At 36.3% G+C, this 13,367-nt stretch overlaps 1 long non-coding RNA gene across 1 annotated transcript in view; it reads left to right on the top strand.

Annotated features, from left to right (window-relative positions):
* Positions 1 to 11,889, top strand: part of LOC123379038 — a 194,828-nt gene extending 182,939 nt beyond the window's left edge. The window contains exons 2-3 of the long non-coding RNA XR_006582969.1: positions 778 to 934; positions 11,286 to 11,889. This is a non-coding gene — a long non-coding RNA (uncharacterized LOC123379038). The remainder of the gene's footprint in view (positions 1 to 777; positions 935 to 11,285) is intronic.
* The last annotated feature ends 1,478 nt before the right edge of the window (positions 11,890 to 13,367 follow it).

Below are 13,367 nucleotides of genomic sequence, written 5' to 3'. Positions count from 1 at the left end.
TTTTATCTGTGAAATTTTTTCTTCCCTAATTTTCTTATTGCTAGTTATGGCCTTTTCTTTACACTTAAAGAATTCCCTTTAACATTCTCACAAGCCTGGTTTAGTGGAGATAAACTCCTGTTAACTTTAGTTTGAGAAACTTTTTATCTGTCCATATATTTTGAAAGACAGCCCTGCTGGTTATTCTTGGTTGAAGATTTTTACTTTTAGCACTTTGAATATATCATGGCACTCCCTTCTGGACTGCAAAAAAATTTCTGGTGAAAATTCAGCTGATAGGCTTATATGTAACTGTTTTCTTTTCTTGCTTCTTTAAAAAACATTAATCCAAAACGGGCTCCAGGGTCTGAGCTGTCAGCATAGAGCCCAATGCAGGGCTCAAACTCTGAACAGCTAGATCATGACCTGAGCTGAGGTCGGATATTTAACCACTGAGCCACCCAGGCGCCCCTTTTCTTGCTTCTTTTAAATTTCATTGCTTTTTGTGATTTTAATTATTATGTGTCTTGGTGAGGACCTCCTTGGGTTCATCCTTCTTAGAGGCTGTTTCCTTCCTGAACCTGGATGTCTGTTTCCTTTTCCAAATTTGGGAAGTTTTCAGCTCTTATTTCTTGAAGTACGTTTTCTGACCCCTTCTTCTTTTGCTTCTGGGATCCCTATAATGTAAATGTTACTATGTTTGATGATATTGCAAAGTTCCCTTAACTAGTTCTCATTTTTTATTCTTTTTTCTTTTTGCTGTTCAGTTTGGTTGCTTTCAATTACCTTGTCTTACAGATTGCTGATCCATTCTTCTTCATCCACTAATGCTGAGAAGGGACAGCAAACTCTGTACCAACAAATGAGATTACTCCACCCTTGGCTCCGAAAGAGAGGAGAAGACATGGGGGTCAACGATCGCAGATGAAGATCCAACACCTGGTTCACCTCACTAGTAAGTACTCTGATTTATTGCAGGCCAATCACAGATTTCAGTTGGCTTGTTGTATACAGAGGGCGTTTAACATTTCAGGCTTGTGAAACCAGGGGGTGCATGACTTAACAGTGCACAATCACAAGAGACAAATCAGAGATTTGCAGCAAGAGTCTATGTGTTCTATTGTTTTTCTAAACTTTGTATACAATGTATATATTGTATACAATGTATACATTGTTCCCCAAGGACAGCAGAAACACCTGGGAGGGCTGGTACCCCAGGGCATTCCTCAGGGTGGTTACCCATGCCCCTCCTGAGCTTAACTGCAGCCCACCAGAAATTTCTCTGTTACATTTTAGCTAGCCAAGCAATGTGTATAATCTCATCATCCTCAGTAATAACCCCAACACACTAATCTATTGATTTCCCCTAGTTTATTTTCTATTTCAGTTGTTGAATTCTTCAACTCTGTTTTTTTTTATATTTTCTGTCCACTCTTTTCTCAAGTCCAGCAAGTATTTTATGACCATTACTTTGAATTATTTAACAGATGTACTTCTCATATGTTTCAGTTAGCTCTTTCACTATAATTTTGTCATTCTTTCATTTCTGACAAATTCCTCTGGCTCATAATTTTGTCTAATTCTGTGTTAGGTAGTTCTGCCATATCTCCTGGTGTTAAAAGTAGTGGCCTTATGCAAAGAGGTTCTGTGGTGCCCTATAGAGCAACTCTTCCTGGTCACCAGAACCAGGCACAGCAATGGTGTCTCCTTTGTGGGCTGCATGTGTCGTTCTGTTGTGGCCAAGCCATGGCTGCCTTTAGCCCAGCCAGGTGCAGTGACCTGCTTTGCCTGCTGTGGGTGCACTGGCCAGGGGTTGCTTTCCACACTTTTGAGAGACTTACCTACAGTAGCTGTGTGCTTGTGGATGGGAGAGCTGTCTGCAATTAGCCTCTCTGTCACAACTGAAGACACATCAAAGGGCAGGGCTTGCTGCCTGCATGGCCATCTGTGATGTTCAGCTACAGGAACTGCAGGCATGCTGATATGGGCTTATCTTCCCCTCTCCCCAGAGCAGGAGGCACTTTGAAGGGATGTCTGCCTAGACTGTTGGGTTGGATGGGGCAGGTCCACAGGAAAATGCCAGGGTGGGGCATATGTTATTAGGGCAGGCTATTCTAAGTGTCCATCTGTCTAGGCTAGGGAAGGGGAAGAGAAATGGTGCCCAGTAGTATTTTGTTCCCAGAGAAATCTACTGCTGATCCCTGTTGCTCCAAGACAGGTTCTGAGATTAAGATAAGTGAATATATTTCCTTCACATACACCCCAGGCTCGTTTCTGCTTCTGTAACATTTCTCAGGCTGAGTTATTTAGTGTGCTGACTCTTGAAGGGTGGGAGCTTAGTTTCCTGTAGCTGTCCTGCTCTCCCAGAATTAAGCTTGCTGATTTTTAAAGCTTCCAGAGTTAGGCCATGCTGGTTTTCAAAGCCAGACATAATGGGGACTGGTCTTGCCAATTGTATCCCCGGTGTCAGGAGTTCCTTGTCTGGCATCTGATACTCTTGCTTCTCTGTGCTGGTAGTATCCCTCCTGTTTGTGGCTAGTCATGCCACGGCTTTGGTTTCCATGCATGTGTCCACTGCTCCTACCCTTTCCAGTGCAGCCTTTCTCAATGATTGACTTTGGAAAGTCTGCTCTGCTAGTCTTCAGGTCATTTTCACTGGTAGTCACATAGATGTAACTGTTGTCTCAGTGTGTCCGTGGGCCAAGCTGGGCTCAGGATCCTGCTACTCCACCTTCCCAAAACTCACAGAAATTAAGTATTTTCAACTTAATGAAAATAACAACTTAATATATTAAAATGTAATCATGAATATTAACAACTAAATGCTGTTAATCTGTCAGTTTTCCTCCAAATTGATCTATAAATAAATTGTCCAGAATGGTAGCCGTTAGCCACGTAATCACATAATGCTATTGAATACTGGATATCTGGCTAGTCTACATTAAGATATGCTGTAAGTACAAACACACCCCAGATTTTGATGACCTAGTGCCAAAAATGAATGTAAATTTTCACATCAATACTTTCATATTGATAACATTTTGCAAGGAAAATACTTTTGTATATTGAGTTAAATAAACATAATTTCTTGGGTTTAATTTTTTACCTTTTTAGTGTAGCTACCAGAAAAATTTAAATTATGTATGTTCCTCATATATTTTGGCTTGAATTGTACCATGGTCTGAATATTTGTGTTCTCCTCCTTTCCCTGCTGACTGACCCCCGATTCCTATGCCCAAGGTGATGGCATTAGGATGTGAGGCCTCTGGGAGATGATTAAAGCTGAGCCCTCATGAATGGGATTAGCGCCCTTATAAAACCCACCTGTGAAAGCTTTCTCACACCTTCTGCCATGTGAAATTAGGTGGGATACTACTGCTCATAAACTGGATGGAGGACCCCACCAAACACAGAAACTGACCATGCAGACACGCTGATCTTGAACTTCCAGCCTCCAGAGCGGTGAAAAACGTATTTCTGTTCTTTATAAGCCATTCAGTCTGTGGGATTTTGTTATTGCAGCCTGAACAGGCTAAGACACATTATATCCCATTGGTATGCATTGATCTATAGACTAGTTTATAATGATTTATAAAATTATATTGAAATGCAAAAAATTGGCCCCCACCATATACCCTGTTAGTTTTCAATAACACGTGAAAGTAACCAATGAAGAAAGGATAGTATTTTCAACAAATGGTGTTGGAACAACTGGATAGAAAAATGAACCGTGATCCTTGTCCCTAAATGTGGTACATAACAATTAATTTTAAATGGAACATAGAACAAAACATAAACTCTAAAATTATAAAGCTTCTGGAAGAAAACAGAAGAAAATATTTGCAACCTTAAGGTTGGTGAAAATTTTTTAGGATGAAAAAGTACAAAGCATATAAAAAACCCCCAAAAATGGATATTATGAAAATTTTAAATTTCTACTCAACAATAGACACAATTAGGGGCGCCTGGGTGGCGCAGTCGCTTAAGCGTCCGACTTCAGCCAGGTCACGATCTCGCGGTCTGTGAGTTCGAGCCCCGCATCGGGCTCTGGGCTGATGGCTCAGAGCCTGGAGCCTGTCTCCGATTCTGTGTCTCCCTCTCTCTCTCTGCCCCTCCCCCGTTCATGCTCTGTCTCTCTCTATCCCAAAAATAAATAAACATTGAAAAAAAAATTTTTAAAAAACAAAATACCACACTGAGAGAAAATATTTGTAAGAAGTATATTTAAAGACCAGATCCAGATATACAAAAAAATCTTAAAATTCAGTAATAAGAACAGAAGCAATCTGGTTAAAATTAGGCAAAGATTTTAACAGAATTTTCACAAAAGAAATAGATGGCAAAAGAAGAATTAAAAAGCTACCCTTAGTCATTAGTGAAAAGCAAATTAAAACAACAATGAGATATAAACGCAAACTCCATAGCATAGGTAAAATATTTTAAAACTGATAATACACAGTATAATACAAAGCAAGAATATGGAGTAAGGATTTTCATACATTATTAGTTCAGGTGTAGAGTGGTACAGTCACTGTGGGAAACTGTTGGGTAGTTTCTTATAAAGTTAAACATCTATGTATCAACTGACCCAGCACTTTTACTCTTGGATATTCACCCAACAGCAATGAAAAGAGCTGTTTATGAAATTCTATAGATTTATCCATAATAACCCTAAGTCAGAACAGAGCACTGTCCATAAATGCGTACATAGATTATGCTAGCTATATAATAGAATACTACTTAGCAATAAAAAAGGGATAAACTTCTGATAACATTCAGCAACCTGGATTAATATCAAAAACATTGTTCTGAGGGAAAGACTTTAAAAATAAAAGACTATGTACCTTTTGATTCATTTATATGAAACTCTAAAAAAGGCAAATTTTATCTCTAGTGACAGAAAGAACACTGGTAGCCTGGGGTCAGAGGGCAAAGGAGGAACTTGTAAAGGAGGAATACAGGGAATCTTTTGGAATTTCTGAAATCTTCTGTATCTTGATTGTGGTGGTTACATGGGCATATGTATTTGTGAAAACTCATACATTTATTGTGTGTCAATTTCACTTCAATAAACTTGGGGACTTTTTTATTGATGAGAATGAAAGAGATTATTGAAGTGGGATTACAAGACCAACATTTTTATGTAATGCTCTTATTATAATTTTTATTTAAAGATAAACTCTTACCAATGTGATTCCCTTTTGCTCCATCGTGTTCTTCTCCATAAAAATATCTGTCCTCACTCTGTGGTTTTTTCTCTTATCCAATATAGCATCATTGTTAAGAGAGAGTCAAGTTTTGAGGATGCAAAAAATTCAGAAACCATTTGAACACAACTTCATAAACTCGAGAAATTGATGGCTAAATAGCCATTTGTAGTATAATTTTGTTTCAAAAAATGAAGAATATTTCTCCAGAATTCCAAGCTCCTGATGCAAAGTTGTTTTTGCAGATATTCTGAGAAATAATTTCCTGGCAGCCAAGTGCTGTAACCCACATATTAGACAGAACACAGCTGTAAAAGAATGAAAATTCTGTCTATAAGACAAATTATTGTACCTATTGTCTTTTTTTCTTCTACAAGGGAAAATACAGTTACAGAACTCCAAGTCATAAATTCATGGATCATAGCTTGTGAGTTTTGTAACATTTTATCAACTATAAAAGAAGCCTAGTGAAGGTAAACACTACTCGGATTTTTTTTTTTTTGGTTACTCTTTTATGCTCTCCTCAAACTATTATTCGTTAGTAGCCAAACAAACCTATTCATGCTAACTGGAGGTGAGAAAGTTCAACTTGCTTATCAAGAGAGGAATATTTCATTGCTAATGTTTTCTACAGTGACACAAACTGATAAGCTTTAAATGAGGAAATCCACTCATGCTAGGAATATGATAGAAGAAATTATCTCTAGGCTTAACCTTTCTTGGGGTAGGCATAAAGAACAAAATTTTCAAAATACATTTTTTTTTTTTTTGGTATCAGACTAGTGGTTTACATTTCCACACATTTAGAAAATAAAGAATAGTCCAAAAAAGTATTCAAACTGTGTTGATGTATTTAAAAAGAAATTGTGTCCCTGTCTTTTTTTTTATTTTTTATTTTTTATTTTTTTGGTTCTAAGTTTACTACTCTGACACATCTAACCTGAACCATATGCACAGCTTTGTCCCCAAGTCACCATGTGTCTTTTGGGAAGTGACTGAATTTCTCTTTGTCTTATATATATGTCTGACAAGATGAAAGAATTAAATGAGACAGTAGATAAAGGTTTTCTTAAAAGCATGTAGATTTTTAAAATCAAGGTCAGATGGTTTCTGATTACATATTCATGCTTGTGAAGGTCCTGTGTATTATAAATGATTCCAATACAAGGTTCATCTCACTATCTTCACCCTGAATGAATACACTTAACCTTTTTTTCTTCTACAGTCTCCCTTTCAACACAGCATTGAAGGATGCTTGTCTTTACAGTACAAATCATTCTTCCTTCTCCTTTATAGGCTCCAGTACCTGTTGACCTAGCAAAATGGCTGATTGGCTACTAACTATATACTTATATTCTTATGACAACTTATCTACTTCCTCCTCTTTCTGAAGTTTTAGTTTCAATTGAAATGTTTAGCAATAGGTACAAAAGCAAAATGGTGACTTTATTCTAACATTGATAGGACAATTTATTATTTATGCAGAAGGACAATGGAATTTGGTCCCTACCTCATACCATACCCAAAAGTCAATTACCTAAGCAATAAAGATATAAATGTGAGGAATAGACCATAAACATTTTAAAGGAAATACAGTTACAACATCAGGAGAGGAAAACAAGACATAAAAAGCAACATGTATGAGACAAAGGTTTAGGAGAAAAACATAAAGTCAGGATAGGGAAGAATTTTTTGGACACACAAAAACAATAGTTAGAAAACAAGGGAGTGCTAAATTCAACTACATCAAAATTAAGAATTTCTGTTCAAAATACATGCAAATAAAAAGATATGACAACTGCCACAAATATAGACATAAATGGAACAGAATTCCATTCCATTCCAGAAATCCATTTTTCAGGTACAGAAAAAAGTCATAAATAAAAAAGACAAAAAAAGCTGAGTAGAAAAGTGGGTGAAAAAATAAAAAGAAGCATTTCACAGAAGCATTTTAATAGAAGAGAAAACATGAATAGCTCATAAACATAAGAGACTCATAATAATTATTAGTTGTCAGGAAAATGTAAATTAGAAACACAATTTCCTATCATTTGACATCTACATTGGCATAAATTTACAAACGTGACAATATCCTGTACTGGCCACAATACACATGATCAAGGAATCTGAGACACTTGTTGGGACCATAAATTGGCACCATCACTTTAAGAAAACAATTTAGTGTCATCCTGTAAAGGTAAGTAATCACATTACCTACAATTCAGCAATTGAACTCCTGGGTATAGAGCATCTCTCTTACACATGTGAAAGAGATATGTACAACAACAGCATTATAATTAATAACCAAAAGCCTGAAAAGCTAAATCCTATCAACAGGAGAATGAACAGTTATGTATTAGTGGAATCACTTAATGTGATCTTAGAAAACAGTGAAATGAATGAACCATACCTACTTCTGTGTGGAAGAATCTTAGATACTGAGACGTAAAAGCAAGTCCCGTAAGACATACACAAAGCAGTACTATTTTTTTATGTTTTAAGTTTTATTTATTTATTTTGAGTATTTATTTATTTATTTTATTTATTTTTATTTTATTTATTTATTTCATTTATTTTATTTATTTATTTATTTATTTATTATTTATTTTGAATAATAATATATATTATTTTTTTTATTTTTAAGTTTTTATTTATTTATTTATTTATTTATTTATTTATTTATGGCGATCCCATATTGCCCTTCCCCTGCTCACGCTCTCTCTCTCTCAAAACTAAACAAATATTAAAACAGTCAGTTGAGTGTCTGACTTATTTATGCATTTATTTAATAAATACAAATAATTTATTTATTTGTACTGTATTTATTTAATTAAATTAATTAATTAATTTATTTTATTTATTTATTTTATTTATTTATATTAAGAAAATTTATTTATTTATTTTGCACATCTAGCACAGACCCTGATGTGGGGCTTGAACACAGAAACCCTGAGATCACTACCTGAGCCAAAATCAAGAGTCAGATGATTAACTGACTGAGCCGCCCAGGTGTCCCAAATCATTACTCTTTTTGTAAAGTTCAAAAACACAATGCATTGCTTAAGTATGCATTCATATGTGATTATAAAAGAAGCAAGTAATTGATAAAATTCAGGTTAGTGTCTACTTCTTGGAGGGAAGGATGGGGTTAGGCGAGGGAGGGAGACCACAAATGGTTTCAAAGGTATTTACAATGTTCTAATTCTTTAGTTGATGTGATTTCATTGTTTATTTGATTACTTAACATTTATCAAAGAGTTGAAAACTAAAAGTTTAAAGATAAAGGTGTATTATGGGCTGAATTGTGTCCTTCTCCTCAAATTTGTATGTTGGAGCCCTAACCCCAAGTACTTCAGAATGTGATTGTTCTGGGGGCACCTGGGTAGCTCAGTGGGTTAAGCGCCTGACTTCAACTCAGGTCATGACCTTGCAGTTCGTGAGTTTGAGTCCTACAGTGGGCTCTGTGCTGACAGCTCAGAGCCTGGAGCCTGCTTCAGATTCTGTGTCTCCCTCTCTCCCTGCCCTTACCCTGCTCGTGTGCTGTCTCTCTCTCAAAAATAAGTAAACATTAAAAAAAATTTAGGAATGTGATTGTATTCAGAGGCAAGGTCTTTACAGAGGTAATTAAGTCAAAATAAAGTCATTAGGGAGGAACCTAACTCAATATGACTTGTGTTTTCATCAGAAGAGGAGATTAGGACTCAGGTGTGCACAGAAGGAAGAAAATATGAAGACACAGGGAGAAGACAGTCATTTAAAAGCTAAGGAGGGAGGCTTCAGAAGATACCAACCGTGCCAACACCTTGGTCTCAGACTTCTGGCCCCCCAAACTGTGGGAAAATACATTTCTCTTGTTTAAGCCCCCCAGTCTGGTATTTATTATGGCAGCCCCTGCACACTAATGATATGTGCTTCATAAAATAGGATGAGTTACATTTATTACTTAATTTTTTTCTGTTATTTGTGAGCTTAATTCATTTCTGTTAACCGGGAATTTAGCCATCATTGTGATGTGTTTTTGTTAGGAAGTATATTCCAGCTTTAAGACCAATGATACATAAGTTAATATTTTGATTATAATCCATTTTTATACACAGGGTTCTGATTTTCTCAGCGTTCTGTTGATGGGCCCTGATGGAAGTTCTTTAGTCACCTTGTTACTGAACCTAATTTTTTTTTAAGTGCCTAATTCCTTTTAAGAATGGTGATATGTGGTTCTTTCATAAATTAGAGCCTGACGAGTACAAGTGGTTTATTTGGGAGTGAGAGTGGAGAGCCAGAAAAAAACCAGAAAGTCAGCAAAGGGTGTGTTAGGGAACTAGTTAGTCTTGTATCCAGGGGTGCTCCAGCTGGTGACCCACTGCGAAATCATAACCTTACAACTATCTCTTGATATATAGGAGGCTAGGGCATATCCATCAACTCTAGTCCTCCACTAGTTGAAATGAACTCTCCAGCAATCCCATATTGCCCTTCCCCTGCTCACGCTCTCTCTCTCTCAAAAGTAAACAAACATTAAAACAGTCAGTTGAGTGTCTGACTTCGGCTCATGTCACGATCTCATGGTTTGTGAGTTTGAGCCCCACAGTCCGGCTCTGTGCTGATAGCTCAGAGCCTAGAGCCTGCTATTGCTTCTGTGTCTCCCTCTCTCTCTGCCCCTCCCCTGCTTCTCTCTCTCTCAAAAATAAACAGGTGTTTAAAAATATTTATAACAAATCACTAAGGAAAGTGCCTGTAGACCTGCTATAGACATCATGTAAGTAAAATATCAGAAAAAATACATAAGACCAAAATTTACTGGATAAGAAATTGCCTATACTTTTTACTGATAACATCAAATTATAATTCATATTATTTTAACTAATCTCTCTTTTCCATTTTACGTAAATAATTTTTCTTTATGCTGGCAAATATTAATGCCAGTAACACCTATATGGGCAAAACCAGTGAGTTAATTAATGAATCTGATTTCCTGAAATAGCACAAAACTTGAGACAGAGGCACATGCTTATGATTTGCACATAGAATTTATTTTACTGCAAGCTATGATCGAAAGTAACTTCTTAGTTAAAAAATCTGAACCGATGCTGAAAAACTGCATAGAATCACCATTATTAATATGTGAAAATTTCTTTCCATGCAGAACATAATCCTTGAGCAATGCAGGAACATATATTATCACTTCTGAATCAAAGTTTTCTTGTGTTCCCTCAGGAGTCTTCCCTTTGCTCGTAGTTTCTCTCCCTCAGTGCCCTCTGCTTCTTTCGTGAGACTAAACCCTTCCATCAGGGACCAGTCCAAGTCTGCTTCCTCTAAGTCGCTGCTCTGACTCCTTTCCTGACAATAATAGCCTCTACCCTTAAACCTTATCTTTCTTCTTTAGATCTCAAGATTCTTAAGCCTCCATTATAGCTCTTTATGGTGTTTTCTCATCCACTAACTTATAAATCCTTAAATGCAGAATTCACATGTGATTTGTCTTTGAGTTCCTATTGCATCTAAGTCAAGTAATTTGCATATGGTAGTTCTAAAAATATTTATTGGCTCAATGAGTTAAATGATTGTTTCCTGGTAATGTGCCATAAGTTATTTGTTGCTCCTTGCTTCTGTATCCCAAAAAGCTACTCTGATCCTTACATGTAGAAGTCTAGTTCTCCCATTAATCTCACCCATTGTGTAATGTATGGTTTTTCACTTTAATTCACAAATAGGTTACTGTTAACTATTTACAGTCTAGGCTTAAGTTGTCTAGTGACAGTATACATTCAGGAATCCAGTTGGGCTAATGACAGTATTAATAAATGATAGGGGGTAGAATCTCCAAATGAAACACTTGTCTTGAATTTCTTTAAAAATGGAAAGCTTATAAATTAGTTTGTGAGATCACATAATAGTTCCTTATTTATTCCAAAAATCTTTAGGATATCTTCATCCATGGAAATTATTCAAAAATTAGTTGTGTCCTTGCTACCTAGGTTTTCTGAAAATGGTTTGTAAATATTACAGGAAATTGGGAGAAAAATAAATTTGCTTAATTCAGCCAGTTGGCAAAGCTAAACCATTCCTTTCCTCCCTTTCTCTTTTTCTTCGCTGGAATAGCATTCTGAGAAGGAAGTATCTCTCTGTAATCAAGGAGACTGGAATGAAACCTCCTTTAGAAGACTTTACAATTTCCTCATTTCAGTCACCGCGGATCCACACTGTGTACGTTTACATTCTAAAAATAGTAGTTATAAAATAATTCAGTAAAGAGCTGGTTTCTGCAAGATATTCTCAGTTCTATTATGCTAATATCACAATCCGATCTACTCAATCTGTGAGGAACTTTTTCCAAGAATATTTCATGGGCAAAACAGAATTCACTAAGTTTGCCACTGGTTTCTAATCTATTACCATCAACTTAATTACAGTCTCTGGGAAGAACATTGGGAAAGTTCTTAGGAGCGTTTAAACACTTTTTTGGGGAGCACCTAATATTAAATTCAGAAAACATTGCCAATTTGTTAACTTTTCCAAACACCTCAAGAGATGGATTCTGTTATCTTACTAAGAAAAATAGTATTTCTACAGGGTCATCATCCTTTTAAGAAGGTGAACCTCAAATGCCTTTGGTGATATTTTATGCTCTATACCTGTGCTATCCAATACAGTAATTATGAGCCACCTGCGGCTGTTCAGCACTGGCAATAAGGCTGGTTCACACTAAGATAAACTTAAATGTAAAATACAAGTCAGATGTTGAAGATGAAGTATTAAAAATGTAAAAATCTCAATAATTTTATATTGGTTATATGTATTAATAATATTTTAGATATTTAAAACATTATTTCACTTCTTTTTCCTTTTTACAAAAACAGTTTTTAGAAAATGTTAAACTATATACATGGCTTTTTAATTTTATTCACCTTATATCTCTATTGGACAGCATTGTTTTATACTCTTAACCAGCTTTGCTCAAATAAGAAACATTTTTGGGGGGGTTATCTGGGTGGCTCAGGCAGTTAAGCATCCATTTCTTGATTTCAGCTCAGGTCATGATCTCATGGTTCATGAGTCCTGCACTGACAGTGTGGAGTCTGCTTGGGATTCTCCCTCTCCTTCCTTCTCTGATTCTCCCCCACACTCGCTGTCTCTCAAAATAAATAAATAAACTGGGGTGCCTGGGTGGCTCAGCTGGTTAAGCGTCCGACTTTGGCTCAGGTCATGATCTTGCAGTTTGTGAGTTTGAGCCCCATGTCGGGCTCTGTGCTGACAGCTCAGAGCCTGGAGCCTGCTTTGGATTCTGTGTCTCCCTCTCTCTGTGCCCCTCCTCCACTCAATGTTACCAATGATTATTAAGTCAAAAATTTTAAGAAAATAATGGATAATAACTGATCTTTCAAAGATGGACCGGTATTTTAGAGGTAATAGTTTGGCAAGTGATCTTTTCTTCATCAATAGTTGTGTTCAGATATAATGACAGTTTTGTGACTAAGTCTGGTATGATACTCAGGTGCCAAACTTATGCCTGGTTGTGTGGTATGAGATATTTATTAATGTTAAGTGCTGATCAGTAAATATGGAGAACCAAGTTCAGTGTGTCAGCTCCCATTTAATGACTAATCATCACTCAAATGTTAATACTCTCGTGCCAGGATATCAATAAGTGCAGAATTAAGAAAAGAATAATTTAAAGATCTTAAAATGAAGTACTACTAAGAACCAGAATCAAGTTACTAAATTAGAGTGACTTTCTTACCCTATCATTTAATCCACAGATTGATTTTTGACCACTGGGATAGACAGCAAACACTACAGGTGTAAGGGGAGTTTTCTTATAACTTTTTTTTTAATCTGGATTTTTGCAAATTCTTTACCTGCTTTGTTTTTGAGAGAGAAAACTATTTTGCGGCTTCAAGTCATAAAAAGTGCAAAAGCAATGACACGCTAATAGGAAGGAGATACTTTTGCAGGTGTCTATTAACATATAAAAGTATGTTGCACACTTGTCAAATTTTCAAGTTTTTGTAGACAGTGCCAGTTTGCTATCATTTCCACTAGAAATGATTCAGAATCAGATATGTACTTAGCATTCAGAACCTCAGTGTTATTTAAACCAGACGAAGAGAGACATGAGTAGTGGCTGAGTAGTGTGGCTTTCCTCGCAAGGTTTTTGTTGCTAAGGAAACCACTTCCTTCTAA

Source organism: Felis catus, chromosome A1 (assembly GCF_018350175.1).
Source record: "Felis catus isolate Fca126 chromosome A1, F.catus_Fca126_mat1.0, whole genome shotgun sequence".
Lineage (NCBI taxonomy): Eukaryota > Metazoa > Chordata > Mammalia > Carnivora > Felidae > Felis > Felis catus.
The sequence above is the reverse complement of the archived record's forward strand: the minus strand, read 5'-3'. Positions and strand labels throughout refer to the sequence as shown.